Consider the following 6,600-nt stretch of genomic DNA (forward strand, 5'->3'; position numbering starts at 1 on the left):
CCTTCCCTCCTTCCTTCCTTCCTTCCTTCCTTCCCTCTTTCCTTCCTTCCCTCCTTCCCTCCTTCCTTCCTTCCCTCCTTCCTTCCTTCCCTCCTTCCTTCCCTCTTTCCTTCCTTCCCTTCTTCCTTCCTTCCTTCCTTCACTCCCTCCCTCCCTCCCTTCCTTCCCTCCTTCCTTCACTCCCTCCCTCCCTCCCTTCCTTCCCTCCTTCCTTCCCTCCCTCCCTCCCTTCCCTCCCTCCCTTCCTTCCCTCCCTCCCTCCCTTCCCTCCCTCCCTTCCTTCCTTCCCTCCTTCCCTCCTTCCTTCCTCGCTTCCTTTCTTTTTAAACATAAAAACCTAATCATGTTTTCTGAGCCAGCAAGACCAGATTTCCAATCAGCATATGGAAATGGCATATTTCACATAAAAACGCACCCGTTAAACATTTTCTTTTAATGACAAAGTGAGGATTTCATGACTTTCCTCTATTTTTATTTCACGGTGTTTTAAATGGGCCATCTATATAGATTTCTTATTCCTTGCTGAGTTACATATCTCCTGAAGTGCGATACATCTAATGTCATAATTAAATGTCGTCAAGCTAATGTGTATGAGTGTTTTGAGCGTTATCACTAATTGCTGTGTTAGCATGAATTAGACAGTAAAGTAATTAGAGGCCCAAATGCAGCTGTGTCCTATGTGGTGCAGTGGGTTGGGCTGTGTGTTTGTGTCCATGTGAGTGAGGGTGCACTTGTGTGAACCAGCTCTATACTCTTCCCCTTATACCTGGATTGTCTCAAGGTGCTTGCTAATCTCTCTTGTTTGTGTGCAAGTCTCTAAAATGATGTCCGGAATGGAAGGCATTGTCTGCAAGAGAGATCCCAGGTTTCTTTAAATAAGCAATTTTCTGTAATCAGTCAGCAGGGAAAGCTTCAGTCTCCAAACCAGCATTAATGGAAGACAGGTTTTAGAGTTTAAAGAAAGCATGTTTATCTTCAAGACAGATTAGTTGGGGTGGGGGTGTGTAAGTGTGTGGGGCGAGAGGGGCTGGGAATTTTGTAAAGAAAATGGGAAGACATTTGTTTTTAGCCCGAGATCTTTTCTAATCTTCCCACATTTGTCAAACCCGTAAGGACTCGTTCTGCTGATTGTGTGATGACTGCACTGGACTCTTCCTCCACCTCCTCTCCCCGGTTCTCCGCCCCAGCTCCTCCTCGCTTTAGTACTAAACAGGAGTCAGAAGAGAGGCCAGCAAAACTCATGTTGTGGCTTCTGGCTGTCACAGCCCTCCCCAGGAAGCTAAAGGCACATGACCAAGTCTTCATCACGGTGGCCTTGGGTCCAAGGGAGCCCCCATGACCCTCCCCTGGCCTCTCCCCACCCCAGGGTTCTCTGGGCATTCCCCTAGTCATCCACACCTCTTCTTTTTAGGGTGTAACGGTATCCACGATGCAGCTGATATTAATCTCTACGGGTTTCTGCATTACGGAGCTGAGGAAGACAGCGTAACTGCCTCAGAAAAAAGTCTGTCCTCGGATAACTTATCTGACAGAGAGGCGATTACCAACTGCTTGATTTCTCAGGCAATTTTAATTCACTGCTGGTTGGTGATAGGGTTTTGAAAGAGAGAGAGAGAGAGGGAGAGTGAGAATCCTTCACTCTATTGAGTTAGACTATAAGCTGTTCCCACAGCTCCAAGATACACTGTGTGCCCGGCCTGTGTCTGTTTTATTCATCCAGATTTAAAAAATAGATGTGATGGATTTATGTGTGTGCCCTGCTAATGTCTGAGCAGCTTTCACGGTAGTTTTAGCTCTTGTCCTTGAAGGACTGGCATGGCCCCTGGAGTTGCTCCTCTCCTGTGGTAGAAACAGGAAAATGAGAAAGACTCTGCTTCTGTCTGGCGATTTTGACAAGCCTGGTCAAATTCCCATTCCCGGAGGTGCGTAGTGCCCATTAGGAAGCTGATTGCTTACGGGAGAGTCTCTTGGATTCCAACAGAGACAAGATCAAGGCCTAATGTACCACATGCACGTGGGTCTCCCTTTCCTTGACCAACAGATTTTGACAGAATGGCTTGTCAACAAATAGGCCTGGGGTAAGAAGATAAAGAGTTGTCATTTAGAAATAAACACCATCATTTTTCTTCACAATTTGTAACTGCTTTTTCAACTTTTTTCCTTCCATCCTCCCTCCTCCTCCTGAATCACTACATTTTGCACACCAGCAAAATGCTTGCACAGCCTCATCTGGAAGCCTCATGCACTGGTTCCCGCTCTCGGCGGGAGCCTCTGGCTTTTTACCTTCCAAAACATCTCCCTCGTGCTTTTAAAAAAATCTGGTTGGGTGTGGTGGCTCACGCCTGTAATCTCAGCACTTTGGGAGGCTGAGACGGGAGGATCACTTGAAGTCAGAAGTTCAAGACCAGTCTGGCCAATATGGTGAAACCCTGTCTCTACTAAAAATACAAAAATTAGCTGGGTGTGGTGGCAGGTGCCTGAGTCCCAGCCACTTGGGAGGCTGAGGCAGGAGAATCACTTGAATCTGGGAGGCGGAGGTGCAATAAACCCAGATTGGGCCACTGCACTCCAGCCTGGGTGACAGAGCAAGACTCCATCTCAAAAAAAAAAAAAAAAAAAAAAAATTCCTAAGCATGTCAGAGGCAAATCAAATGATACGTGTCTCTAGAATGGGTGAGAATTACCTTTAATTCCTCCCTGTTTTTGCTTGACTGATTATGTTCACCATTCCTTGTATGTTTGGTAATTTTCCATTTAAATCAGTTATATTTAATACAATTTTATGAAGTCTTCACTTGGCTCTTCATCTTTCAGGTCTCAGTGTTGTTCCTATATGCTCTTATATTATTCTGTACTCCTCCAATTTGAGTACTTACTACTTTGTGCTGTTATTGACTGTTTTCTTTTTTTTTTTTATAGCTATATCATTATTTTCAATTGTAATATTTCTAAAATGTCATTTAATCTCCTTACGCATTAAAGAAAACAGTGGGAGACTGTTTTCTTATCTATATCCTTCATACTATTACAAGTTTCACAAGGGCAGGGATGTGCCTATCTTGTTCATCATTGCATGCCATTCTCTAGCATCAGCCTTGGTGCAAAAAAGATGTGCAATAAATATTTGTTGAATGAATTCATGAAGGAATGTATAGTTTGCTATGCATGTGATACTAGGCCAAGTTACTGCAAGACTGACTCTGGGCCAGGCGTAGTGGCTCACACCTGTAATCTCAGCACTTTGGGAGGCCGAGGCAGGTGGATCACGAGGTCAGGAGTTTGAGACCAACCTGTCCAAACTCCTTTAGTAGAGATGGTGAAACCCCATCTCTACTAAAGACACAACAAAAACAGAAAAAAATTTAGCAGGGCATGGTGGTGCATACCTGTAATCCCAGCTACTTGGGAGGCTGAGGCAGCAGAATCACTTGAATGTGGGAGACGGAGGTTGCAGTGAGCTGAGATCGCGTCATTGCACTCTAGCCTGGGCGACAGGACGAGACTCTGTCTCAAAAAAAAAACAAAAACAAAAACAAAAAAACTGACTCTGATCTTTAAAAAGTTATTATGTGGTAGGGTCAATGAGACCCAGAGTCACAAATCCTGAAAGTAAATCGCAGAGTGTACTGATTAATATTAGGTGTGTTATATTCATATTGGATTGAGGGATGCCTAGATGGCTGGTAAAGTGTCATTCCTGGATGTGTCTGTGAGGGTGTTGCCAGAGGAGACTGATACTTAAGTCAGGGGACTGGGAGAGGAAGACCCACCCTCAATGTTGCAGACAGGGCACCATCTGATGGGCTGCCAGCACAGCTAGAACAAAGCAGGCAGAAGAAGGGGGATTAGCTTGCTTGTTGATTCTTCTAGCTCTTTCTCTCTTCCAGTGCCGGACACTTGCTTCTGCTCCTACTACCTGTGGACATCAGATTCCAGGCTTCTTGGTACTGGACTCAGACTCTGAGAGCCTCCTGAGGGCTCTCAGGCTTTCAGGCTCAGACTGAGAGCTGCACTGGTGACTTTTCTAGTTTTGAGACTTTTGGACTTGGACTGAGCCACATTACCAGCTTCTCTCTTCCCCCAGCTTGCAGATGTCCTATTGTGGTGACTTTGCCTTGTAATCATGGGAGCCAATTCTCCCTAATATAAACTCCCTTATATATACCTCCTATTGGTTCTGTCTCTCTGGAGAACCCTGACTAATACACAGAGTGAGAGAATTGTCATATGAGATAATACAACAAATTACTCTGGTGGTGGTGGTGAAGAGGAAGGAGGGGATTTGGACAAATTCTTTGGAAGAGGCCTGAGTTTAGATTTGGCCTTGAGAGGATGGGCGGGGTCTTGATAGATCAAGATGGAGCAGAATGGAGGCTTGGGAGAGAAAGAAAATGTGGTGGGCATTTATTACTTTGGGACATCCAGATCTATTCACCCCGCTTTTAGTAAGAGCTCTCGATTTCTTTTGGAAGCCCACCCCAATGCTCACCTTGGGTCCAAAGGACCTGAAATGAAGACTTGGAGGTGGCCAGGGACCAGGGCTTGCCTATGGGACTCAGGACTAAATATTAAAGAAGAGTTGGACAGGCATTTCACAAAAGAAGGCGTAACAATGGGAAATAAGTACATAAAAATACGCTGGATTGATTACAGACTGGAAGCCAGGGCCTTAGCTCTCTCTCACATCTTGCAAGAAAAAGATGAGAAGCCCGATACTAAGGAGATGAAACCTGAAGGCAAGAAGGTTGATGCAGGTGGCAAGGTGAAAAAGGGTAACCTGACTCTAAGGCTGAAAAACCCAACCAGAGGAAGCCCCACCGCAGACGAAATCCTGTCCTCATCAGAGGAATTGGCAGATATTCCCAATCTGCTGTGTATTCCAGAAAGACCATGTACAAGAGGAGGTACTCAACTGCTAAATCCAGGGTTGAAAAGCAAGAGGATTGTTCTTGTCACTGTTAATAAACCAGTTGCTGGTGACAAGAATGATGGTACCTGGGTGGTTAAGATTTGCAAAATGCCTAGGTACTGTCCTCTTGATGATAAGCCTGGGGAGCTGTTGAACCAGGGCACAAGCCCCTCCAGCCAGCACGTGAGAAAACGGGGCCAGCATCTCTCCCAGGACCACTCTGCTCATCCTCACTGGGCACCGCAGAGGCAAGACAGTGGTTTTCCGGAAGCGACTGGGCACTGGCTTGTTACTTGTAACTGAACCTCTCATTCTCAACTGAGTTCCTCTGGGAAGAGCACACCAGAAATTTGTTGTTGCCACCTCCTCAAGAATTGATATCAGCAATGTGAAAATCCCAAAACAGCTCACTGATGCTTACTTCAAAAAGAAGCAGCTGTGGAAGCCCAGACACCAGGAAGGTGCGATCTTCAACACAGAAAACGAGAAATGTGAGATTACAGAGCAGAGCAAGCCCTGGTACCTGGCCACTTCCAAGAAAGCTGTGGACTCAAAAATTTTGGCCAGTCATGGTGGCTCACGCCTGTAATTCCAGCACTTTAGGAGGCCAAGGGTAGGAGTTCAAGACCAGTCTGGCCAACATACAGAAACATTGTCTCTACTTAAAAAAAAAAAAAAATTCAGCCAGGCGTGGTGGCAGGTGCCTGTAGTCCCAGTTCCTTGGGAGGCTGAGGCGCAAGAATCTCTTGAACCTGGGAGGTGGAGGGTGCAGTGAGCCAAGATCATGCCACTGCACTCCAGCTGGGGTGACAGAAGGAAACTTCTGACCTCAAATAATCCACCTGCCTCGGCCTCCCAAAGTGTTGCAGTGAGCTGAGATTGCACCATTGTACTCCAGCCCATGTGATAGAGAGAGATCTTGTCTCAAAAAAAAAAAAAAAAAAAAAAGAGCGAGGTGCTATCACACCCCCATTAGAACAGCAAAAATTTCAAAGGCAACAATACCAAATGCTGGAGAGTATGTGGAACAGCTGGAAGTCTCATAGTCATACTTTGTTGATTGTGGTACAAAATGGTACAACCAGTTTGGAAAATTGTTGGCAGTTTCATTCATATATATATGTAAAATAATCTAGGATTTCCCCTCTTATTTACTCAAAAGAAATATATAAATATATATATGTATATCTCTCTACAAGAATGTTCATTGCAGCTTTATTCCCATGGCAAAACATTGGAAGCAACCCAAATGAAATGATGGTTTTGATAAACAAAATGTGTGGTGTCCATACAATGCAATACTACTCAATAATAAAAAGAAATTCAACAACTTGGATGAATCATAAAAACATTCTGAGTGAAAGAAGCCACACACAAAAGATTACACACTTGATTCCATTTATATAAAGTTCAAGAACAGACAAAACTAATGTAAGGAGATAGAAATAAGAATAATGGTTGCCTGTGTGCTCAGAAGTGGATCAATAAGAAAGGGGCCTTAGAGAGTTTGATTTGGGATATTGTTGTACATATTTGTTAAAATTCATTGTACACTTAAGATCTGTGCACTTTTCTGTATATAAATAATACCTCAATTTTAAAAACCAGAAAATTTAGAAAAAGTTAAAAAGGCGTGATGGCGAACACCTGTAATTCCAGTACTTTGGGAGGCCGAGGCAGGCGGATTACCT

General features: G+C 44.5%; 1 pseudogene; it reads left to right on the forward strand.

Annotated features, from left to right (window-relative positions):
• Nucleotides 1-4,612: 4,612 nt before the first annotated feature.
• On the forward strand, nt 4,613-5,498 carry LOC104672594 (annotated as a pseudogene).
• The last annotated feature ends 1,102 nt before the right edge of the window (nt 5,499-6,600 follow it).

Source organism: Rhinopithecus roxellana, chromosome 4, assembly GCF_007565055.1.
Source record: "Rhinopithecus roxellana isolate Shanxi Qingling chromosome 4, ASM756505v1, whole genome shotgun sequence".
NCBI classification, from domain to species: Eukaryota; Metazoa; Chordata; class Mammalia; order Primates; family Cercopithecidae; genus Rhinopithecus; species Rhinopithecus roxellana.